General features: G+C 38.7%; 1 pseudogene; it reads left to right on the top strand.

Moving 5' to 3' along the window:
- The first annotated feature begins 4,078 nt into the window (after positions 1 to 4,078).
- On the top strand, positions 4,079 to 10,815 carry LOC103607222 (annotated as a pseudogene).
- Positions 10,816 to 27,075: the final 16,260 nt, after the last annotated feature.

Here is a 27,075-nt window from a genome sequence, read left to right as displayed (position 1 = left end):
TGCTAAGATAGCAGCTGCAAGCAGTTAAGAGTTAGGAGATTTTTCTTCCCTGCCCCTCCCTTTGGTCATTTAAATCCTCCTCTGATGAACCTACAAACAACTCAGTTGATAAAGATTTGAAACATTCTCTGAGTCTTGTTTTGACTAATCTAATTTTCTACAAAAATATGCAACACTTGCCTAGATTTGCTTGATTTTTTAAAAAACTTGATGAATGTATAGACTAATATATAATGAATGATTATAAAAGGTAATACTTTTTACTGTCTTCTTTCTGGGACAAATACTTTTTTAAAAGCCTACCAAAAATGGCTTCTACTTTGAGGCTTTAGAGATATGAAAAGCTTTATATCTTTCCTATAGTTCAGACTCTACTCCTCCAAAATGGAATTTCCCACTAAGGAACATTCCACCATAACCTCTGAAAGTATTAATCAGCAGGCCTAATTAATGTCACTCATGGTGCTAGCCTTTTGCACTTGAATAGAATTTCTAGTTAGCTTTCTAGTTAATACATTGTTGACTGGGTATGAACATGGCAAAATACTGCAGAGTAGAATTGGATGAATTAAACTCAACTGAGTCAAATTAATTGCCCACAAATAGGTTAGATTCAGGACAATATAAAGACGTCTCAGGAATTGTAAGGGTAACCATAACTTTTCCCCCTTATTCGAATTTCAATCCTAAATGAAAACACTTTGTGAATGAAGATCCTTCCAAAAATAACTCTGGAGAAGTAATTGTATCAAGAAGAAAATCATGTGCAGTAATATTCAAAGGTTCCCACATAAAGACACATATACACACAATAGTGAGACGCGTATATTTCCTTCATCAGTCCCTTTTGTCCTCATTGGACTAAAGAAGGGTGATTTGACAGTCCTGCTCAGTTTCTTTCACAAACAGTAGATTGCCAGAGGTGGACGGAGTAGTCCTTGACACTCACTAATCCAAGACCACCTTTTCCTTGGGAATGAAAGTGAGTTACCAAGTGAGGCACATCTACCTAGCAGAGTTGCTGCGTTTAAAACTCCTGACACCCCCACCCCAGCAAAAAAAAAAAATCTCATAGCTAAGATAGAAGAAAAAAATAAATAAATAAAATAAAACTCCTGACCTCCAGCTCAGTGTTTTCTCCATTACAACATGCTTTCTCTTGGCAAATTTTCTGACTGAAGAAAGATATACAAAGAGGACCTTGGAAAGAAGAGAGTAAAGTGAATTGCCAGATGGGTTAAGAAGAAAGGTTTTCCATATGTCTTCTAGGCTTTCTCCATGTGGGTTCCATGTGAGGAGTAAGCCCTAATGCCCAAGGCTTCCACTGTGTATAATGAATCAGCTCCCCCTACCATGTGTCTATCCTGGTACTCGCTAAGTGCCATCCTTGGGAGAATTGAGAAACAGTCATTCAAATCATTTCCTGTGTCCTATGGTTCAGAAGAAGAAAGCCAGTTGAGAAAGATCAGATCCTCTAAAATGGAAACAGATTAGCAGGTGGGGCAATGGCAACCAGAGGTAGATGATTCAAAAATTAAGTAAACACCTTGGCTTAGGGAGGCCAGGTGAGAACACGGGCTTTGTGTCAATCAGAATTGAGTGTGAATACCAGCTATGCCACTTACTGTGCCACATGAGAAAGTGACTTAACTTCCATAAGCCTGATTTTCTTCATCTGCAAAACAGAAATAACATAGCCTACCTCTCAGTGTGCTTGTAAAGATTAAATAAGATAACTTATATGAAGCACTTGGCTCAATAGAGATACTTAACACATATTTTAAGGGGGGAATTTGACTAAATGGAATGAACACCTGGTCTTGGAAGTTGGAAAGACTTGGGTTCATATCCTGATTCTGCCACTGGGCCTCCTAATAAGGTGTCTGGGACATCGTTGAAGCTCAGTAAGGTGTCAGTTTCTTCCCCTTCTCCTACTGGTCCATCTCTTTTTATCAACCCATTAATATACAACAATAGTTCTCAAACTGTAGTGTGACCCAGAATCACCTGGAGGGCTTAGTAGGACAGATTGCTGTGCCCCATACCCAGAGTTCCTGATTCAGTGGGTCTAGGCTAGGGCCCTAAATTTTGTATTTCCAATAATTTTCCAGGTGATATGGAAGTTGTTTGCTAACTACACTTTGATGTTAATATAGAGATAGAGCAATGACTTTTGGTTGTTGGAGAAACAAAGTCTTAAGCTCATTGAGCTCCCTTCTGGTTTCTGATTGAAGCTCTCCTGAAATACATCAGCTGGGACATCTTAATTTACTCTGCTGCTGATAGTGACAACATGCCTGATGTTTATTCTCAATTCGACATTGTTTTTAGTTCTCTCTGCCCCTGCATACTGCTTTTGAATGCAGAGCTCAGTTTGAGGTCAAAAGAACAAGAAAATTACGAGGTCAATACTTGTGGAACCAGACAATTCGTCTCAAGTGAAAAGCTCGGCAACATGTTTTCCAGTTCTAAAATTTTTCCAGATTTCTCATGATTTCTTTTTACAGGTGAAAAGTAAGGGTAAGCAATTAAACAGTAAATCAAATATTGTAATCCAAATACTGTCTCACTGAATCACAGTTTGGGACCATAAATGCAGCCTACTGCGTTCAGGGCCGACCTTACATGCAGGCAGTAAGTTGCTGTTTGTATCAGAGGTCAAACACTGGTATCCCGATGCTAGCGGGAGGACATATTTCACGTGTTTACCTAAGTTTTTTTATTTGATGCCTAGTATGGACTGGATGTTTGTGTCTCCCCAGAATTCATATATTGAAGCCCTTATCCTCGCTGTGGCTATATTTGGTGATGGGGCCTCCAAGGAAGTGATTAAGGTTAAATGAGGTCATAAGGTGAGGCCCTGATCTTCTTATAGTGTCCTTCTTAGAAGAGAGGCCAGAGAGGTCATTGTCTCTCAGGGTGCATGCACTGAGCAAGGGCCATGTGAGGATACAGCAAGAAGTCAGCTGTCCACAAGCCAGGAGAAGAGCCCTCACCAGAAACCAACCATACTGGCACCTTGATCTTGGACTTCCAGCCTCCAGAACTGTGAGAAAATAAATTTCTGTTGTTTAAGCCACCTGGTCTATGGTATTTATTACAGCAGCCCAAGCAGACTAACGTAATGCCTGCACACTATTAGCCCCGAGTGTTTAAAAATTCTGAATTGGCCATTGTGCTGGATATCTTCCATTTGTTCCTGCAGATCCATTCTCCACCATTCTCCCTCCTCCACTTATCCTAATCTGGGTATTTAATCTGTTTTCTGTTAGGAAAACTGATGATGCGATTGTCACCATTTTAAAAATGGAGAGAGTCTGCATGAAAATAAATCTAGATAGTCAGATTCACATGAGAACTTGGAAGGTCTGGCAACCACGCGGGCAATAATAAACTGGCATTTCCCTTTCAGACCGGGCAGAGGCTCCCAGGTTGGCCATAACTCCCAGATGGCATGTTTCACTCAATTACTTTACAAGGCTGGCATCGGTGGCCATCTGAGAATTTTATCTTTCTTCTTCATGAAGTGATATGAAGAGCTAAAAAGCCCAGATGCTCAGAAATTCCTTTTCCTGGATACTGCAGGTGCTACTGGTAACTGCTCACACTGCAACCTTTTCTGGAGCATTGTCCCTGGGCGATTGAAGCCACTTTGCTTGGTAGTGCCCAGGAATTTGCCTCCTTCTCAAGGCAATACCAGCAACAGCACATTCTAAGATGGACCCATCCATCCTGGAAGGAGCATCATTTATGCTGACCAGGATTGATGTGCCTTCCAGGGCGGTGTTTGCCTTTACTGTCCACAGTGCCTCAGCCAGTCCCACTGTCTGATTCATGTACGTAGTATCCTGAATGACATTACTTTGATTGAGGGACCCACTTCGTGGCAAGAAGGGTGCAACAGTGGGCACATGACCGTGAATTTGACTGATCATACCCATACCACACCATCTAGAAGCTACTGGCATGACAAAGCGTAGAATGACCTCTTAAAGACACAGCTGAGACCCCAGCTTAAACACGACATTATTTGAGGATGGAGCACTATCCTTTAGGATGCATCACAGAATTGTAACCAATGGCTTTTATTGGCCCTGTGTCCCTAACAGCTAGACTGTATGCGTCTACCCAAGGCATAGAAGTAGGAATGACCCACTTACCATCACTCCCAGTGATCGACTTGAGCAATCTTAGTCTCTGGTTCCTGGAGGGTAAATGCTTTCATCAGGGGACACAGTAAGAATCACAACAAACCTAAAGCTTTGGCTGCCCCCTGGTCACTTTTTTGCCAGAAGATCAGTAGCTAAGAAAGGAGTTCTCACACAGGCAGGAAAAACTGATGCTGATCATTGTGAGAAGGTGGGGCTGCTAACATAATGGGGGAAACAGGAATATGTGCAGCACTCCGGTGGCCCCTTGGACCATCTTTTGGTACACTTGGGCCTACTTTTTCTTTGCCCAGCCATCATGACCAAGACCTGATAGGGATATGGCAGTCAGAGGTTCAGGACCCTTAGGAATGAGGGTCTGGGTCTTCTATAGGTTTCTCCTGCACAAGGATCCTCATCTCAGGGTCTTTTTCTAGGTTGTCCTGAGACAATCTTCTACCCCTAACTATTGTCCCTATCACTGATATTATATTACAATTTCCCCTCTCTCAGGTAAGCCACCTAGCCCAGCAGACTGTGGGCAAAAGGAATCAAGAATGGAGGGTAAAGGATGGAGATAACAGATATTTGTTATGGTCCCAGAATCAATTGTAGCAATGGGGACTGAAACCCATTCCACAAACTCCCTTTTTGTAAGTTTTCTCAGGAGTCCAGAAGCATTGAAAAGCTGTGATAGGTTGGAGTGAGAAGTAGAACTGAGCAACAGAGGATGGACTAGTAGGTTCTGCTAATGCCCTGTTCAGACACCCAGTATCCTTTTTACCAGTGGTAGTCATGCTGCTTCTAATGGGTCACACTTGAAACCTTCTCCAAGATTTGCCCTTGGATGATGGAAGTTGCTTCCTGAGAGGTTCCTGAGAAGTTATACCCCCACATCTGATGGACAACCCAGGGATGCAAAAGCCCTGCTCCCTTGCCTCAAGGTAGGACAGATTCTCTAGAGCACCTCTCGGGATCAGGATGAGACAAAATCTGAAACCACATCTTTGCTTACATTTTTCCTTCATCTGCTTCCTTCACTCCTTCGTACATGTCTCCTGAGAGCATGACCTCAATAAATCGCTTGCATGGGATGTCCTAAGACAACTTTCTACCCTAAATTATTGTCTCTGTCTCTGATACTATATTAAAACTTCCCACCTCTCAGCTAACACCTTAAGGGGGATTACGACAATTTGCTGCAAGTATGATCTTATAGGCATCTAGAGGAACAACTGGCCCACTTTATGCCATTAAGGATTTTGCCCATGAGCCCCAAGGTACCTGCATTTTTGAAGGCTCTAAAGGCCTATAAATCTAAAGGAACAGTTACTCCTAATGCTAGCAAAATGAGAAAGATGGTTAAGCTAGTTATCCAGGAGCCTGAATGTATTCTGAATAAATACCAAAGAACTGAGGCAGACGTGTTTTATTTTATATATATATATATATATATATATATATTTTTTTTTCCTTTTTGTCTTTTTCCGTGTCCGGCAACGGATCACAACCCTCGGTGTTGTTCTCGTGCCTCGCTCAGCCAGTGAGCGGGAACCGGTCTGTATGTGGGATCCGAACCCTCGGCGGGAGCACCGCCGCGCTTCCCAAGCGGCGCACTGTAGCAGTGCGCCACCGGGCCGGCCCCTTATTTTATATTTTTAATTTTATTTTTTACTAGCATATTCATTATTACAAATCATACTTATTCTTTATGCCCCTATATCCAATCTCTCCCCATCCCCCTCTCCCTTCCTCCCTCCCTACCTCTAATAACCATAGATTTCTTCTCTCCCTCTGGTAGGTTAACTGATTCTCTGTTCATTTGTTGCATAGATGATCTGGCCAGTGCTGAGAGAGGGGTGTTCAAGTCCCCTACTATTATTTTAGAGCAGATACTTCTTCTATTACTCTGGAGTAGTGTGCTTTGTGGAGAGAGAGGACCTCTTCATTTTTTTGTGGGGGGGGTGGTCTCCGCTAGTGACTCTCCTTGTGTCAATGCAGTCCAGTGTCTGGTGTGCCATCTGCATGGTGGCTGTGACTGCTGCTATAGAGACTAGCCACTTTTGTGGCAGCCATGGGAATTGTGGTGGCTATGGTCAGCTATGCTTATGGAAATGGTGCTTTTGGTATGCTCTTTACCTGGCTGCGGCCGGGTTCGGCTTCCTCTGGCTCCCGCCCCAGGACCCCCTGGGGTGGCAGCAGTGGCAGTGTCTTAAATTAAACTATTCAAATCACTTCTTTAGTTTTCCACTTCTTATTGCTAATATAAATTCAAAATCAGAATCTTTTGAAACTTATGGTAATGTCCTTTGTATAATAAGTTTTTTTCCTCCTATTTCAGGAACTAAAAGACCTGAAGAATTTGAGTTTAATCACTAAACAAGAATTTTCCAAGCAACAACTCCTAATATAACTCTTTTCTATGCCAACTTACAAGTAACTTTCAAATTATGATTTTTTTCCTCCTGTCTTTATTTTCACACCTTAGTCATTTCCAAAATATTAATTATATCATTGAATGAGAGAAAACTCTGGAATACATGAAGAAGTTCTTTTCTTAAATATACCTTGTTATGCTTGTGCTTGGACCTGTTGATACATCTGGAAATAACACTTTCTGCCATTACAAATGGCTTTGCACAAACACAAAGCACACAGCAAAGAAAACACTGGTGTTTACATTGACAGAAAGAGGGAGAAAGATTCTAATTCTGAAAATGAAATTTCATTTCTTTGGTAATAAAAGTAAAAGGCATTGGTATTTTTCCCCACGACAGTGCCCAAACTACTTCCTTTTTTTCTGTCAGGCTGACATTTACTTTCCTCTCAGATTTCCTCCAGAAAGATGCAAGCATTCCAAAAACAGTCCTACATTTTTTAAAAATCATAACACATTACTTGGAAAATAAAGATGGTCAATGTTTGATAGTCACTGTTTTGAAAGATTTTGTAACTGCCATTTAAAAAAATATAAGAGCTCTTTAGAGTTGAAAGCAGTAAGTATAATTTCTCTGTAAATTTTTAATTTTAGGGATTTTTCTCAGTTAAGTCATAGCATGCATCAGTTTTGTAAATTTTGTTTTATGTTGTTGGCCTTGAAAGTCTTGCTAACTCAATTTGGTTGTTATGTAACATGATTTTTCAAATTGCCTTTTTTTTTTTTTACATCATTTTACCTAGTCTCAGAACACTTTTTTAAGTTCTCTCTCTCTCTCCCCCTCTTATTTTCCTTTTCCCATCCCTCTTCTTTTCTTCTCTTCCTGAACAGTTCTGTCTCAATACTATTTGGCGAGGCTGAGCAAAGGATTCACATGTTGTGGGGAAGGAGCCGGCCACAGTGGCCCAGGACAGGTTGCTGAAGCCCCTGATGGTGAGAAGGACATCCACATGCACAACTACTGCATGGGCTTGGAGCCTGAATGGGACGAGGGGTACCTGTGCATGTGGGGAGCCCTCCATGGGCTATCAGAGCTTGAGCAGTGTGAACAGAGCATTGTCAATGGGAATGATGGCCTGAGTAGAGTACCGAAGCCTGAGCTGAGTCGGAAGGATGTCCATGCAGAGGTTGGCCCAATGTAGGGTGTCAGGTGAGGGTTGTGTCTATACAATTTGAAGGGTGGGAATGACTGACACACAGTGCTGGAGCCTGGACAAGGTGAGAATGGTGCCCATAGTTGGGGGTAGTAGTGGGAGTGCTGCATCAATTGCTTGGTCTGAAGTCCCCAAGTCTAAGTTGGTAACCAAACAAGGGTAACCTGTTATAGGGAATTGGAATCCAACATGTGAGGAGGAAGGCACCCACATGGGCAGGTGGTGGTGGGAGAGGCGGGTTAGGGGTACCTGGAGCAGGGTGTTGGAATTCAAGTAGGTTGAAGAGGTTATCTGCTGGGGTAGAAGGCAGAGATTGGTCACATACAGGGAAATTGAGAAAATCAATAAATTTATAAACATGTGGTTTTCTATATAGACAGACAGACAGATGTAAATATGGGAATATGTGTGTGTGCTTGTGTACACATATTCTCTAGCTCTGTCCATTGAGTAGGAGTGTGACGTCCCAACAACAGTGAACACACCAGCATGTAGATCTCAACTTGAACTATCTTTCTCCACTAAAGGAACTAAGGCACCTTTGAGAAATAACTGATTACAGGGCTGGAACAGTGAAAATACAAGATGAGCTTGAAATATCTTTTTGTGCTAGAAAGCAAGAAGTGCTCAAAAAGGGGCAGGAACATGTCAAAAGGACACAGAAGCCAGCTGGAAGGTGCTCCTACTGACCAAATCTGGAATAATTTAGTATCAACATAAATAATGATAGTAATAGGCTATAACTTATTAAATAAAATGGGAAAACATGAGTCCACACTAATAAAATACAAAAATTAATAAATGGATAGTTTGATATGGAACAGGGTATAGTTTCAAAGTACCTCCTTACAATATTACTTGCAAAGGGGAAGGCAGTAATTTACAGTGAAGAAGCCTGGCAGACACTTCCTTAAATGAGGAATTAAAGTTAGTAGTATCAGAAATGAGGAAAATAAAAATTATGTACCACCCGATGGAATGCAATTAGAACACAGTATCTCTTCCATGACATTACTGCCAAAGATGCACGAAATGAAAACATAATCATTAGAAGAGACAAGACAAATCTATGTTGAGGGCTGTTGCTGTGGTTTGAATGTGGTATGTCCAAAACCCATGTTGAAATTTAATTGCCAATGTAATTTTGTTGGGAGGCGGTGCCTTTAAAAGGTGATTAGGTCGTTAAAATGGATTGATATCTTTCTTGTGAAACCAGGTTAGTACCTGTGGGATTGGATTATTTCCCAGGAGAGGCTTGTTAACCAAGCAGGATAGCCTCTTGTGTTTGATTTCTCTTTGTACATGTCCACCTCCCCTTCCACTTTCTACCATGGGTTGAAGCATCTTGAGGCCCTCACTAGATGGACTGTCCAATCTGAACTTCTCAGACTCCAGGATCACAAGCCACATAAAATTCTATTCTTTACAAATTACCCAGTCTTGATTCTGATGGCACATGTCTACATGTCTCACCTGCCTGTAAGGACATCAGGTGGCTCTGACACAGCCTCTGTCCTCTGTGACTTGTCCTGGTTGCGATAGCCTTAGGGAGGACACAGGGCCACCCAGAACCTGGGAAATGGACTCAATAGCCTTTGAGGATGTGGGTGTCATCTTCATGCTGGAGGAATGGGCTATGCTGGATCATTCCCAGAAAACCTCTACAGAGATGTCATGGGGAAAATGTTTATAAACTTGGTTTGTATAGGAAAAAAAATGGGAAGACCAGAACATTGGATATTAGTACAAAAATCACATTAGAAATTTAAGGTAAGGTGTAATATTGTAGAGAAAGTGAGTGAAATTAAAGAAATTCTTCATTGTGGAGAAACCTTCCATGAGATTCCAAATCTTAATCTGAACCACAAAAATCCTTCAGGGGTAAAGCCATGTGAATATGATCTGTGTAAAAAATTCTTCATGTGTTTTCTTTCCTTAATATGCACATCTGATCTCACACTGGACACAAACCATATGGAAATCAGGAATATGGAGGAAAGCCATATAAACATCAGCAATGTGGGAAAACCTTCAGTTACCTCCACTCCTTTCAAATCATGGAAGGACTCACACTAGAGAGAAGCCCTATGAATGTAAACAATATGGTAAAACCTTCAGGTTTTCCAATTCTGTTTGAATGCATGGAAGAGTTCACACTGGAGAGAAGCCCTATGAATGTGAATTAGGTAAGAAAGCCTTCATGTCTCTCCCAGATGTTCAAAGACACATGATACCACACACAGCAGGTTCACCTTACAAATGTAAGGTATGTGGAGAAGTCTTTGGCTGCCCAAGTTCATTTCAAATGAGTGAAAGGGCTCTCAATGGACAAAACCCCTAGGAATGTGGGAAAGCCTTCATTTCTCCTGCAAAGTTTCAAAGACACATGATAGTGCACACTGGAGAAGGGCCTTACAAATGTAAAGTATGTGGGAAAGCCTTTAACCTTACCAGTTTATTTTGAATTCATGAAAGTTCTCACAATGGAGAAAAACCCTATGAATGTAAACAATGTGGAAAAGCCTTTAGCTTTTCCAGTTCTGTTCAAAAACATGAACGAACTCACACTGGAGAGAAACCCTATGAATGTAAGGAATGTAGGAAAGCCTTCATTTCTCTCACAGATATTTGAAGGCACATGATAACACACACTGGAGATGGACCTTACAAATGTAAGGTATATGGGAAATTTTCAGCTGCCCTAGTTCATTTCAAGTTCATGAAAGGACTTACACTGCAGAGAAGTCCTATGAATGTAAGACGTGGGAAACCCTTCGGTCATTCCAGTTCCTGTCAAAGACATGAGAGAATTCACAGTAGAGAGAGACCCTACAAATGTAAGAAAGGTGGGAAAGCCTTCATTTCTCTTGCAAATGTTCAAAGACACATGGAACTGTACACTGGAGATAGACCTTATAAATGTAAGACATGTGGGAAAGGCTTTGACTGTCCCAGTTCATTTCAAATGCATGAAAGGACTCACACTGGAGAGAAACCCTGTGAATGTAAACAGTGTGGTAAGGCTTTCATTTGTTCCAGTTCCTTTCGACAGCATAAAAATTTTTGTTTTGGATAAAAATGATGAATGTAAGGAATGTGGAAAAGCCTTCAGTTGGCTCATATACTGACAAAGACATGTTCAAATACACACTGGATTGAAACCTCACTAGTTCTTAAAATACAGGAAAGTTTAAAATTTTAACCAATATATTAAAAGTCATGTGAAAACTCACACTGCAGTGTAATCCTATAAATGTCAGTGATGTGGAAAACCTAATGAAAACTAATTCATGTGTAATGCTCTATAAAATTTGCAACATGAAAGAAATGTTGCAAAGGTAATAAATGTACTGTTTATCAGTGGAAAAATAAATAAATTAGCCAGTCTCAAATATTCTGTTATAGCAATACAAAATGGATTAAGACAAGATCTTCCATATGATCCAGCAATCCTTCTGGGTAAATATCCAGAGGAATGGAAATCATCATGTTGAAGAGATACCTGCACTCCCATGTTCATCGCAGCTCTGTTTACAACAGCCAAGATATGGAACAAACCTAAATGTCCATCAATAGATGATTGAATAAGGAAACTGTGGTATACATACACTATGGAATACTACTCTGCCATAAAAAAGAATGAAATACTCCCATTTGCAGCAACATGGATGAACCTGGAGAACCCTATGTTGAGTGAAACAAGCAAAGAGGGATAAATACCGCATGTGCTCACTCATATGTGGGAGCTAAGAGAGAAAGGAAGGCAGGAAAGAAAGACCACAGTGTGCAGGGATCCAACAGTGGGAGGGAACATTCCTAGGGCTACAAATTGGAGTTGAGGGGAGATGGGTAAGGGGAGTGAGGTCGGGGGATAATTGGGAGGGGACAAAGGGTACAAAAGTAATTTCTGGTAATGGATATGCCCCCAGTATGAATCTGGCCCCCACATCATGGACAGGAAGGGGGACAATCAGCTTTGTATCTCATGAGTATTTGTAATAAATAAATAATTTTTTTAAAAAATGGATTAAGACAGACATTTTACAAAATAATTGACCTGTAATCATCAAAAGGGTCTGTGTCATACAGTCAAGGGAAAACCAAGCAAATGTTGTGATTTGACATAGTCTATGGAAATATGACAACTAAATGCAGTGCATGATTGTGACTTGGATTTTCTATACAGAACATTACTGTGACAATTGGCAAAACTTGGATGTGGTCTGATAGTCAAAGCACAGTAATGAAGTAAGGCTAGTTTTCTGATTTTGGTGGCTACCTGGCAGTTATGTAAGTAAATGCTCTTGTTTGTAGGAAATATGAGCATACCATAAAGTTTTGGATGTGCATTCTTTTTTTTTCCTGCCACCAACTTACTCCCAAATGGTGCAGGAAAAAAAAAAAAAAGAGGTCTTTGTATTGTATTTATAATTTTTCTGTAAATTAGAGGTTATTTCAAAGTCAGAAAAATTTTAAAATTTTATCTCTCATGAATTTTAATACAAAAGAAAAATTCATTTCATTATAACTAGAAAATTCTGGTTAAATTGCAAAAAGAATGCTTTTATTCAGGATACCTTTTGATAAATACATCCTGGATCTACCCACTTTTCTCTTCTTTCTTCTGTTCTTGCTTCATTCTAAGCCAGGCTCCTCTGACCTGCATACTTCAGGGGTCTCCTGCGGTTGAACATGGGCCTGCCACTTGCACTCGTGTTTACCTGTGAACCATTCTCCATACAGCAACTAAAATGACCTTTGGAAAATATAAGCCAGACCTCACACTTCTCTGCTAATAAAACTCCTCTGGCTTCCTATAACTTAGGATAAAATCTTTATTACTCACTGCAGCCATGAAGTCCCTCTCTGCAGCTTCAGGACAGTTGCTTTGCCCTTACCTCCCGCCACTGTCTCTCCTTCACTGTGGTTGCCTTAGGGCCTTGCTGCACTCTGCCTAGAAGTCTGACTCCTTCCTTCTCTGTACTGAGATCTCAGTCCAAGCACCACCTCAGAAAGGCTGTCTCTGATTTCTCAATCCAAAGTAGCTCTTTCTGCCCCTGTTATTAGTCTCTATTTTGTTATCTTACTTGAATTTTCTTCACAGAACTCATGAATCACTGAAATTGGCTTCTTTCTTTGTTTCCTGTCTATCTTCCCTAACTAGGCAGAGATATTGTTTTCCGGCTTACTGTTATATTTCAACACCTAGAACTGAACCAGGTTCTCATCAAGAAAGAATGAATGAATGACGGAAGTATAGTTTAAGAATACAGGCTCTGTGTGAGGGATTTTTGAACTAGGTAAGTATTTTTCAGTTCAGAAAATAAACTTAAGTTTAAAAAAAAAAGAAAATGAATAGCTGAACATCATAAAAAGTCAGAAAAAAATTCAAATAACTTTTGAACATACTACTCTGACAATATTCTCTTAGTGAGATGAATTCTTACATATTAGTGAGATGTAGTCTAAAAACAAAAATAAATGCAGAGAAATCTTGAACTTAGGTTTTTATTGGTAATGGTATTGGTGTAGTAATTCAAACTGCTTTGTGTGTAATGTAGAATAAAGCAATAAATAAATATATTTAAATGGTTGAGAACCATGATTCTCATTGTGGGAAAAGGAAGCTACAAATATAGAAAGGAGGGAGGTGAGGAAAATCCATGTGATAACACTATGAACTTACAACTTAAAACAATAGAAATAATATACACACACGTGTATTTTTATTCATATATATCCTAGGTCCTCTGAAAATGCCTAAAACAAATGACAGCACTAACTGTACACTTAAAAATGGTTAAGATGGTAAATTCTATGTTACATGTTTTTTTACCACAATAATAAATAAATTTTTTTAAAAAGAAAAAATACCCAACCCTTTATCAATGAACACATTAGTGTTCAGATCTTAGTTTCTAAATGTCATTCCTCATAAAAAGTAACCAAAGCTCCTCGGAGAAATGATTGATTCTAGGTCCAGGATAGGAAAAGTATAGAATAATTGTTGGGGAAAAAAAAAAAAAAAACAAGGAAATTCTCAAACACTAATGAGTATGTTTCAAATGAACACAGAAGCTAGTTTGAAAGAGTTTCCATTGGCCAAATTTGGTGTAATTTGAGCATCAAAGAAAGAGAGAAAAGGGTACCTTTACAACAGAGAGATCTTGTGATTAACCAGATAAGTTGATATTATGTGCTTTTTAATGAAAAATAATGGGAAGTACCCATCACCTATGCAGTATTCTTGATAAAAACGTTTAACTTGAATCTAATTATAGGGAAACAACAAACAGATCTAGATTGCATGATATTTTATAAGAAAACTGGCCTAGTTTCTCCAAAAATATCAATGTCTCAAAAGATTAAGGTCAGATGAATTTTCTGGATTACAAGAACAAAAGGAATATGGCAACCAAATGAAACGTCTGACCCTTGATAGAAGAATGGAACTGTTCTTAAAGATATAGTTTGTTTGGGGCCGGCCTGGTGGTGCACTGCTACAGTGCGCCGCTTGGGAAGCGTGGTGGCGCTCCTGCCGAGGGTTCGGATCCCACATACAGACTGGCCGCTCACTGGCTGAGCGAGGTGTGGGAGCAACACCGAGGGTTGTGATCCCGTTGCCGGTCCCGGTCCGGTACGGGCGCGACACTGAGGGTTGCGATCCGTTGCCTGACACGAAAAAAAGACAAAAAGGGAAAAAAAAAAAAAAGATATAGTTTGTTTGAAACATACTTCCCATTGTTTTGCATGTATATATGTACACACACACACACATATATATATACATACATATGCATATGTAAGGGTGCTTCAAAAAGTTCATGGAAAAATTGAATGAAATGATAATATGAATCTTTCCATGAACTTTTTGAAGTTCCCTCCCACTGAGAGAGAGAGAAAATGTTACAAAATATTAACCTTCAATGAATTTAGGTAAAAGATAAATGAGTGCTCATTGTACTATTCTTACAACGTTTCTATGGGTTTGACACTATTTAATATAAATCACTGGAGTAAGGAAAGGCAACAATAACTAAAGGCTGCAGATTCTGGAGTCAGACTGCCTGGCTTCCAACCCAGGCTCTGAATACCAGCTGTGAGATGAGCATTTCCAGATCCTTCTGCTCATCTGGGAGAAGAAGGTAATAATGAACCTGTCTCAGAGGATTTTTTCCCCAAGGATTAAATGTGAACAGGCATGTTAAGCACACAGCACAGTAGCTTGGCACATACAGCAAGTATTCGATAATGTTAATACTGATTATTATCACTACACTAAAACCTGTGGTAGCCTCTTCATGAAATAAGACTATCATCAAATGGTACATATTTATAAAAATAAATATATGTTTTAAACTTTCTGGTTCTTCTCTATTATATCAGTTTTAGAGAAAAAATATATAAGGTTAAGAGCATGGAAAAAGCAACTTAGAATGCCTTTATTTCAGAATCCCTAGTTTTGTTCTTTGTGGCAAATTGACTATCTTCCAAACACAGAAATGATGGAGCTGTTAATGCGTTTAACCACATAGGCCTGACCCATAATGGTTGCACAGGAAATGTGAGAGAATGAAAGAATAAAGGACTGACTAAATGAGTAAACTGATGCTGGAAGTCAGATCACCAGACTACACTCCCAAAGCCTGCAGAAGTGTGAGCTTCTGCTTTGCTTCTAGGTGTCTGTGCAGCTGCGCCTCCCATGATCTGGCTAGATTTGAGGCTAATGGGCTCTTTTGTGTCCTCCGTCCTCTAGCCTTATACCCTGATTTCAGAGGTGCTTGTTTATTTTTTTGTGGGCTCTGAATGTTTCCTTTAATCTATACTCAGGCAGAGTGACAGGCAAGAGGACTCTGTGATTTAAATGGTGTCAAGAACATTCTCTGTGTGGTTACTTCGGCTGTATTCAGTGTTGGAATTGCATGTGAGTGCCTACATGGCCTAGTCACTGGGGCATTTAGTGATTCCTTGCTGATGTTAGTGACACTGTGTTGGTTTGTTGAAGATGTGGGCAAGATCTCGAGTTCATGGGAGAAGTGTCTGAGTTTATCACAGCTCTATTTACAATAGCCATGAGTTAGAACCAACCTAAACGTCCATCAAAGGACAACTGGAAAAGGAAAATTTGGTACATAGACACAATGGAATATTACTCTGCCATAAAAAAGGATGAAGTTCTGCCATTCACAGAAACATAGATGAACTTAGAAAAACTATATTAAGTGAAATAAGCCAGACACAGAAAAAGAAATACTGTATGACCTCGCTCATGAGTGGGAGTTAAAAAATAAACAAATAAATAAAAAATGAAAAAAAGGAAGATACAATGATCACAATAATTCACTGAACTTTCAAAATGAGGAACAAAACAAAGGCCACCAGAGGTGGGAAAGGGGCAGAGGGTGAGAGGTTAGCAAGGAATTGGTAAAGGGCTACAAAAAATGATTACATTGTGTATTGTTGAATATACTAATTATCCTGATTTGAGCATCACATATTATACACAGGTATTGATATTTGGTGCTGTATCCCACAGACACACACAATCAATTATGTTTCAATAAAATAAATAAATCAAAACTGGTATTTAAGTTATAAAAAAATAAATCAATAAATAGTGCGAAGAACACACACTAGGCAATGGACTTCTCTTCCAAGAGCCTGCATGGGGCTCCCAGCTGGATAGTCACCCGTTTGTGTTACTGTGTCTTAGTAGCCCGTCAGTGGTATCTGGATGGGGCAATCCCCAAAAGCCCCTGTCACTCATTAACAGTTTTACAGGATTAGTTTAACAGATTGAATAGTTTAGCAGACTGAATTGTTTAACAGATTAGTCACTTAACTAGATTTTGAAAAAACAGGATAGGTAAGTGCTGGCAGAGTGAAAAGAGAAGATCAAATTCTGAAGAGTAGGACATTCATCTGAAAGAAATGCAGTTCCGGTGGCTGAGTCAAAAGCTGGGGCTCTGAACCTCAAGAAGGCAGCACAGTTGGGTGGGAGGGACTGATAAAAAGACAAATGAAGGTGCAGAAGACAAGCCTCTTCTCTTTATCCTATAGCTGGTCACACATATTTCAGTAGGGCGTAAAGATGACCAGAGGGCCTCTCACTTCCTCTGGTCCTAATTTCATGTGACTTACCAAAATGATTTTTTAAGCAGTCTGATAGAAAACTAATCAAGAAAAAGTAAAAATATGTTATAGAGATTTTTCTTCTTTCATTCTCAAAGTCTCCATAGTCTTTTGAGTAAAGCATGAAATTGCCTGAAACCAAAACCTTTTGCCATTCACTAGATGGATGCAAGGAACTGACTTATGAAAAGGTCAACATGACCACTGAATTTAGATGACATGAACCCTGATGCCAACGTGATCAAAGTCGAGAAAATAGAAAGCAGTTTTCATTGAAATGGCTAAAAATCTGCCCGGCCAGGAACACACTGGCTGAATCATATCCAGTAAACAGCCTCACCACTGAATTTAGATGACATGAACCCTGATGCCAACGTGATCAAAGTCGAGAAAATAGAAAACAGTTTTCATTGAAATGGCTAAAAATCTGCCCGGCCAGGAACACACTGGCTGAATCATATCCAGTAAACAGCCTTTGCAGGTTTTATTCTTTGACTTTTAAAATATTTGGTGTTTCTGATTTTTCAAAGTTTGCTCTGTCATGAAATTCTTTGATTTGATATTCTGTCCAGGAATCAGAAGAAGGGGAGTACTTTGTCATTTACTACAAAACATGAGCAAATAATTTTTGAGAGTAACTAAAAAAGGAGAGAACTCCCTGCAACTGGATTTTCTCGAACACTGCTCACCTCCTTCGAATTTGATAAAAGGGCAGTATATCTATATACCAATAGAATTGTAGGATTGATCCAAGGTAGCAAAATATATTGGGCTATGATTTATATTTAACCTCACTGCTTTTGCAAATCAAAGAGAGCAGTGATAATATAGGCGATATGAAGGAGTAGATAAGCTAAAAATAAAACTGAAATGCATTTTTGCCTTACTCTTGATTTTGGTGAAGTACACATTCTATTATACACAGACTTCAGAAATAATGAAAATGCAATGTGGGAAGAGTACATAGTTGGAAACATGTATTTTGGATCAGACAGAACTAAATACAAATTCTAGCTTCACCACTACTGGCAAGTTGCTTATTATCTCTAAGCCCTAGTTTCCTCGACTAAGTTGCACTGCCTCATTCTAGGATTAAGGAAATGACATATGTCAATCAGCACATAAAGTCTATGAGTAGGTAACAAATGGCCACTATTACCCCAAAAATGAGTCACCCCAGGCTGTCCCTTTCGACCCTGTCCTCAGGGCTCAGCCCCTCAGAATGCCTGTTCCCTGATGAGGTGAGCAGTGTCCTGCCTCAGATTTCCACAGAACCATGGCCTGAGAATATTCACTCTCATCCCACATTCTGTCACATTCATGATCTGTATGAATGCATCAGTGACACACAGGAATTAAGGATATAATAATCATGAAAGGTTTGAATGAGCTTAAAATACTGACATATAGATTTTATTTTCAGAACAGGATTTAAATAAGAAGCAAACTCATTGCTGTTTTGTTTTGTTTTTTGTTTTATCTGCACTCGCTCAGATTTGAGTTACAACAAAAATTCAGCTTTAGGCATCAGATATCAAAAATATTTTTACACAAATGCACTCCCTTCAGGGCCCTGAGGTCCTGCTCTTCCCCAAGTGAGAGGGGAGGTTTGCTGACTTAGCACAAGTCTAAGAGGTACCTCGGACTTAGACCTCTTTCCCTACCACTTTATCCTTGTGTCTACTTCCCACCTCCCCGTGAAAGCTGCCGGATTGTGACTGTATTTTGACCCTGGTTCCTCTGAAATTCTTGTGAAATGCTTTAATCACTTCCTCTTCTGCTATTGCCATTTCCTCTCTCAATCTTTCAAAACTGTTGCATATGAGATTGTCTTATGCACTGAATTACAGCCAGCCTACCTTGCTAAAACAGAGGACTCCCATTCTTCCTTGTTCCGTATTTTATCTAAAGCCAAGTCAAATTCAGAGCCACCCTTCATTTCTAAATTTTAGTTATTCATGAGGATGTCTTAGTACCATTTGTTATTTATTTGACTCATTCAATCCATTTTGTTTTTCCATCATTTGATACAGATCTGAATTGGGGGGTGGATTTGCCGTAAGTACAAAATATTTATTCCAGTCACAGAGGTTTGCATAACTTTACCTTTTGCCCTATATATTTATCTCCTCTGTTGGTAAGTCTGAAAATTTCCTGTTGTTTCTGTGAGTTAAGGACACCCCAAGATCTGTTTCAATGAGGTGATTTGTCTACTTCACATTAGCTTAACTTCATGCATGCAATCTAGTATTCTATTTTAAGAAAATATTGTCTGTAGATAAGATAGAAGACAGGAAACAAATAGACTTATTAAATCTTCAGGCAGTAAACAAAGACTTCTTGTCTGAGCTCTTTATCACAGACACAAAAACCCCTAAACTCTCAAAATCCACGTTAATAAATCTGAAACTCTCATTCTCTCCAACACATATAAGGCCTGTTTTTTCCTAGCCCTTGGAAACAACTATTTAATTGCTTGTGTAATTCTCACCAAGTTATTATCCTTTGCCTTATCAGAAAATGTTTTTTGCTCTGTCTTCTGGTTTAGTCAGCACATTTTTCTTGGATAGTTTCTGTTTCTGTGTTTCCTTTTCCTCCAGAAGATTCACTCTTGGACTGAGAGTACTACATTTCTTCCCATGTGCAGAGAAAGGGCCCTGTGGCCCATGCAGAAGAACCACAGATTGGCTCCATGACTTAAGGATGGTGGAAAACTTGAAGTGAGAACAGCCCCAGCCCACACACACACACACTCTGGCTATCTTGGGTTATTTGAACAACTCAGTAACCATCATTCATAAAAGTAGGTTCCTGCTGCACTTCTGTCCAGAGAAATCCACAGAGAGAGGCAATTTGGTCATAAATCATACATGCTTTGCAGAGCACCTGCCCTTGTGGCTTTCAGTTTGGGGGTCCTATTTGAAACCAATGTTTCATTATTATTTTCCATCTATGGCATAGTACTAAATATGACATAGGTCTCTCCTAAATGACACTTATTCAGACTCCTTGTTGAACCCCACTATCAGCTCCTGGGTAATGACTGACTACTTCTTTGAGGTTCCCAAGATTTCTTAAAGTGATTTTTAGGATATGCCAAATAACCCAAGTTCTAAATCAGACCTTTTTAAACAATACCCTCCACATTTTTTGAGAGCCTATCCAGGCATTTTCACATGACACAAATAGAAAACTAATTTTATGCAAAAATAAAACTATGTGGATCTAAAAGTGTTTTGCTAGTGTCATGGCCTTTTCCTCCACAGGAAGGGGAAGAGAGTAGACCTCTCTTTAGTGCACCAGATAATGCACTAGCTGCTTTCTATACATTATCCCATTGTTTTCTCACAGCAACCTTGTGAATTACACCATTAGCCTCATTTTGCACAGGGGAAATGAAGGCTTAGAAAAATTAACTAGCTCAAGTGGCTGAGCTGGGATTTCACCTGATTCTAATGCTCATGCTGCCTTTTCAGGGTATGCCCCTTTTAGAGAAGGTGTTTCCCCATCCTTTTGGAGTGACTCCATCTAGATTGGAAAAAGAAAAGGTAAACCAATTCATCCTGAATGTGGAGGGAAGGCAATGCTGTCATCCTCCCAAGAGAAATAATTCAGCAATAAATTGCTTTTAGTGTAATATATAAAGTAGACTGTAAAATACAAATAAGTTGATGATTTTGTTTAAATAATAGAAGAGAATATGAGCACCAACATCCCAACATTTATCACAGTCACTTTTTTATGACAGCTCTACACAGAATTTTTAAAGTGATCGTTATACACATCTGCTCCACATCTGCAGTCTCTCTGTGTGCAACTTTACGGCTGGTGGCAACAGTGAAATCACACCATCCCTCACCACTGTAAGGCAAATCTAAGAGGCCTCCCCACTGAGCATAATGTTATGGAACAAAAGGGAAGAAAAATGAGTCTTCAGGCATGGCATGGGGGTCTGGGGCACTCTGTAGAAGACAAAATCGAGAATACAGAAAGTAAGTACCTAATATTTCAGATGTTTGAGGTATATCCCAAGCAACAGAGCTATAGAAATACTTACTCTAAAAAAGAATGTAGCAGAATTTATAGGGTAAATAAATTTAAAGATTATAATGTTAAGATTACAGGCTAGAAGACCCAATCCATCTATAAACGGTTCTGTCTGCAATTGATCTGTGGCCTACCACATGGTCATTTTTTATTGTTGCTGATTCTTACTTTACTCTCCAAACTGTGACATGTCAATTACAACTGTGTTTATTTAGATTGCACAGTGAGTTAAACAATAATCAGGCCAGAATTAGATATAGACCTAACCCATAAGGTTTGGCAAAATGCCTCTTTCCTATTTCTCTGTCACTGTTAAATCTGCATTATATATTTAACATGAAAGAGTTAAATGTGTACTTGTGAATCCAAAATAATGGCCCCTAAAGGTGTCCACACCCTAATGCCCAGAACCTGTGACTATGTTAGGTTATCTCTTTCCTATTTCTCTGTCACTGTTAAATCTGCATTATATATTTAACATGAAAGAGTTAAACGTGTACTTGTGAATCCAAAATAATGGCCCCTAAAGGTGTCCACACCCTAATGCCCAGAACCTGTGACTATGTTAGGTTATATAGCAGAAAGAAACGATGGTTGCAGATGGAATTAAGATTGATCATCATTTGACCCTGAGTTGGGGAGATTTTCCAGGTAGGCCCAATGTAATCAGAAGGCTCTTTGTAGGTGGAAAAAAGGAGACAGAAAAGAGAGGGTCAGAGAGATGTGATGTGAAAAACACTCAACTGACAACTGCTGGTGTTTAAGATGGAAGGGGCCTCGAGCCAAGGAGTGCAGGCATCCTGTATGAGCTGGAGAACATGAGAAAACACATTCTCCCTAGAGCCTCAGAAGGTAATGCAGCCCTGTTGACACCTTGTTTTCAGCCCAAGGAGACCCATTTCAGACTTCTGACATCCAGAACTGTAAGAATAAATTTGTGTTGTCTTAAACCACTAAGTTAGTGGCCAATTGTTAGAGTAGCCATAGGAAACTAATATAACCAGTATTCTGAAACAAAATGTTAGTCAGTATAAAAGTGTGGGTAAATTGACTAAAAATAAAGATACTTACATTTTAGATACTGACAAAAATATCTCTGATTTCCAAATAAAGTTTAAGTTCACTTGAACTCCACTACAGTTTGTGTGTGTGTGTGTATGTGTGTGTATTTTTAAAAGGTAGAGAGGAGGGAGGGTAGATGAAATAGGAAGGTAGGATGTTAATTGTTGAATGACAGGTGGTGGGGTTCATTATGCCATCCTATCTGCTTTTCTAAATGTTCAAAAATGCCCACGATAAAGTTTAAAAACATTCTTTTACTCATCAAAATTAAATAACTTTCAAAAGGGACCCTCTAAGCAAAGCCACTGCTATATGAAACAGACACTGTAGTTCTGATAGAATAAAATGTGAAAGACAAAAATCTAAACCTTTCCCCTTATGATTCAATTGGAAAGCCTTTGGTATTGCTCTGTTTCCACTGGAGATTATTAATACCACATTTTCATAGCAGATGATTTGTTTTCTGCCTACGTTTGAGAAGCAAAGCTCTCTGTGCCTACTCACAGAGAATTATGTGAACATTTTTGGTTCTACTCAGCAGAAAGAAATGTTCTTAGTGATAAGAGTAGAACTGGTGAAGTCAGATTACAATGCACTTGTATGATAAAAACCAGAAGAACATAAATACAGCACTGCGTCATGAAAAACATATAATAATATTTTCGATAAGTGAAATATTTGATATCACTTTTGCTAGCATTTTGAGAAAATTGATATTCCACCTAAATCATGTGACACATTCTACCAGAATTAAAAAAGCAAACAGTGAGACTATGTTTCTATGATGCTAGCACCACAGAAAAATAGAAATTTGCCAAAGAATTAGATGAGTTTTATTTTTTCATTGAGGTAACCAAATAATCAATATGACCAGCCACTCCATAGTAAATAGACATTTTTATTTTCTATTATTAAATTGACCAGCTTACCTCATGGCCTGGGAAAATAAGAAATGTTTAAATCACATTGGTTCACACAGATTTTTGAGTAGAAGCACATCCACTTTGGGATCAACTAGAAGAATGAACTTAGCCAGTTGGAATAAAAAAGAAATGAAGAAAATAAGATAATCTGGGACTCTTTTTTTTTTTTGCCAGTCTAATTCCTAATTCTAACTACGGTTCTTAGTGTCTTTATAATTTTAGTATCTATTGTGTATTTTATACACGTTCTCGGTTCTCTCTCTCTCTGTCTCTCTCTTTCTCTCTCGATTTTTGTTTTTTTCCCTGTCAATTATCAGCAGTATTTTTCTAAGAAAACAGAGCATCACACTAAAAAATTTATATTTAAAGTCCCTGTGGAAATCATATCTCCTGTCTTGATTTTACTTATTCCATGGAAAGGAAATTATAGACTCTATGGTTCTTGGGCCATTATTTACACTTATTCTTTTACAGTAAGTTTCTTTTCTTACAGACTTACAAATCATGGTGTTACATTAAGAACTATGCCATAAATTTTATCTTTCAATCCTCAGAAAATATGAGGAAAAAACCCCATTCAGTATTTAAATAACTCCCCAAAAGTTTTTACAAAGGCGATATAACAGTTTTTAACAGTCACCAGTACAAACAAGAAGCTATTCCTTATATTTGCTGTCTGCAGAGTGAGAAAGTGGCCTCTCATTCTCTTTGATGCAGAAGAAGGCAGCTGGTAGCCATCATGTATATTATATAGCTTCGGCAACTGGAAGACTGTTATTAGGTTACCTTTCTTCTCTTCTCCAAGATAAGCAATTCCAATTTCTTTACCTCCTTATAAGTTTCATTTCCAACCCTCTCATCAACATTCATAGTCTCTTCTGAACCCTCTCCAAATTTTAGAGTTCTCTTCAGATGTGGAGCCCCAAACTAGAAAGTAACTTCTTGTAACAATCTGAGTAAGAAAAAGTACCATCTATTTATCCATCTGTCTTTTTAAAGTTAAGTGATTATGGAGGGTCTCCTACCATAGATGACAGACGCGGAGTACACTCATATTTTAGTGCTAAAGTTGCATGAACTCCAAAGAGGAGGAAGCATGTCTGTTTTTGCCTTAAGCTCTTGGCTTCAGCAAGACCATAGCTAAAAGAGTTCTTAAGACATGTCTTAAAGCTAAATAACAGACAATGTCTGATCTAAATCAAAGACAAAGAGATGCTCTGCTGCCTCTGAATCATTATACTCAAAACCTATTGTTCTTAACACTTTGATGATCAAATGCCGGAGTGTGTGCACCTTTTTCGGTTCATGCATGTGTGTGTGACTTTTTCGGTGCTTACTTATTTACATATCTTTTGCCAGTCTTAAAATACAGATTATTTCTTCATCAAAACTTACCAGTTTTACTTGTTTCATGAAAGAAGCCCAATTGTCTAACTATACATAGTGACATTTTCCATATTTTAAAGCAAGGACCTTATTTATTTCATTTTCTTCTAAAATTTTCTACCCATTGCTGTGATTCTCACTTCCTTTTAATAGTCTTTTCTACTCATCCACTTTGTTCTTCCCTTTTTAATCCCTTAATTTTCACTGTTATGTTTCTTTCTCTCTTAATTGTATATAATATCTACATACATCAACTGTGAATGGAATAGAAAAGAACTTAGTAAAAATGTAGGAGTGGGGCTGGAGGACAAGAAATTTAATTAAGGATAGAAGAGTCACCCCTGTTCACATTTGAAAATATCATATAGGAACAGTGGTATGAGGTGCATATAACTTCCAAATTGTATAAGCAATAGAGAAGAAAGGAAATAAAGTTACCAAATGATCAAAAAGATGTCACAGCATCTCAGACTCAAACTTTAAACAGTTCAAACTTTGAGAAGCTTTCCTTTCCAAGATGAGTTGTGAGTTGTATTTCATCAAAAATAAAGTTTGGAATAAAGCAGTTCATTTAAAATTTTTTTCTTCACAGCCTGGGGGAGAGAAATCTAGACTCTCCACTTCAAAACGAAGCTGTATTTATTAGTGTGGCTAATGTGAAAAGGAAGCCCAGAGTCAGAGGAACAGAGAGAGACACCCCAACTCTGACAAACCCCCAGCAGGCTGGTTTATTCTCAGCCAACCTGCTTGGCAAATCGGTGTTTGAAAATATTATGTCTTGAGTGTAGGAAGTCTGTAGCCAGAGTGTTTGTGGTGTTATCAGACAAAAATCTCTGTGTACCTGGACTTGGTGTCCGCGTCTCTTCAAAACCCAGGCTTCACACTGAGTTATGTCAACATGTGACTCAGAAGAGGTGGAAAAGGAAAAAACAGGCACAAAGAAGGTAAAGCCTGGGAGAAAGAGCAAATAAAAACATAAGCCAAAGTAAGCCAGCTGGGTTCCGAGGAGAATTGCAAACACTTTTTTTTTAACCAAGTAAAAAAAAAAAAAAAAAAAAAAGATGAACCTATATCAAATGACTAGACATTTTCCCCTCATCTCAGGGGAATAAGAAGATAATAAGAAAATATATAAAATTCTAAAGGAAAATTAAGATTGCTCTTTAATCCAAACATTGCCAGAAAGGGTCAATTATTTATACTCCAGTATCTCAACTCCAACAAAAATTTTATAAATATAGCTCAGCATTGTTAGAACAAAGTGATATTGTGAGGCAGATCAGAGCCTTTCTTGGGAGTAAAGGACTGGCCACTGGTCTCCCACGCATCTTGAACCTCACTGAGAAGCACTACTCTCAAATAATAGGTATTGATACTTGCCTCTAATGTTATCTGGTTAATTCTAGCCCTGAGGCACATTTCCTCACTTAAAGTGAACATATCTGTGTTATTTATAAAAAGTTTTTGTAAAATAGACACCTTTTATTTCTCTTACTGTGTGGTCAGAATTATCATCACCAGGAAATGCTGAACGAAAAGAAAAAAAAAAAAAATCTTAACTTCTTTTCCAGCATATAATAGACACCTTTTATTTCTCTTACTGTGTGGTCAGAATTATCATCACCAGGAAATGCTGAATGAAAAGAAAAAAAAATCTTAACTTCTTTTCCAGCATATAATAAGCAATTACGTTTCAGTAAAAGTGCAGTTACTTTGTTTTCTTTTAAGTACCAGCGCTAAATAAAGGCTGTGAACCTGCTGGTCAGGGACTCAATCTAAAGTGACTTTTTTGTACTGTGCATTAGCTTACTGTGTGTACTCAATAAAGCTATCAGGATAACTATATAGTGAGTCATTTTGAAAAAGAGAGAGTGGTCAAAATACCTGGAAAATCTGATCTACTTTACCAGACAATTTAGAAAATTCAATGTTCTCTGCTTTAATGTAATATGGAGTAGTAGATCCAATAATCCCAAACACATATAATAAAATCTTATGTACTGATTCTCCTGTCTCTCCAGACACAACCAGCCCTATAAATACAGAATGTAAGTAGGAGACACAAAAGACTGGGCGGGAGTGGAGAGATGACAAATTCCATCAATTAGGCAAGATTGACAAACGTTTAACAAAGAGTTTAGAATTGTAATTGGAAACTAACAAGACATTTTAAGAGGTGTTTCCCCCACCCTTAAACACTAATATTTTTCATTTTCTTTCATATATTTTATACAAAGTTCCTAAATATTTCACATATGCTTCCAGTGACATTTTGTCCTGGGGGGAAAAGGTAATGAAATGTTAATGATCATGAAATGCTGATATCTCAAGGGGTGGTATGTGATACCAATCTGTGTTTCTCAATCTGCTAAACTGAAAAGGGCATTAAATGTGACTTTCTAATTTTAACTAGAGTACTACAGAATAAAATGAGTTGTTATTCCAATTTCCTCTTTAGGACTTTTGCTCTAGACATATTTTCCTTAAACAATGTGGAAATAGAAGGACATTTGTGAACTAATGTGAAAGTGCATTCTAATGATGTAGAAATCCTATGCTTGGCTTAGCCTATGACCAACTCTTCTTCTAGTGTAGCTACATCACTGCTGCAGCTGCTCTGGGTCAATATTCCACCAGCCTGACAGGCACATGACAGCAAAACCAATGGCTTATACACCCTATATTCGCTGAGTCTCTTTTCTCCCCACATACATTGTGGGTAGCAGGCTGGCTATGGCTATTAGCATCTTTCTAAGACCTCCTGGTTGCAAGCTGCATTGCTTTGA

Source organism: Galeopterus variegatus, unplaced genomic scaffold, assembly GCF_000696425.1.
Source record: "Galeopterus variegatus unplaced genomic scaffold, G_variegatus-3.0.2 Scaffold7254, whole genome shotgun sequence".
NCBI lineage: Eukaryota > Metazoa > Chordata > Mammalia > Dermoptera > Cynocephalidae > Galeopterus > Galeopterus variegatus.
Note: the sequence above shows the minus strand (reverse complement) of the source record. Positions and strands in the feature narration are given on the sequence as shown.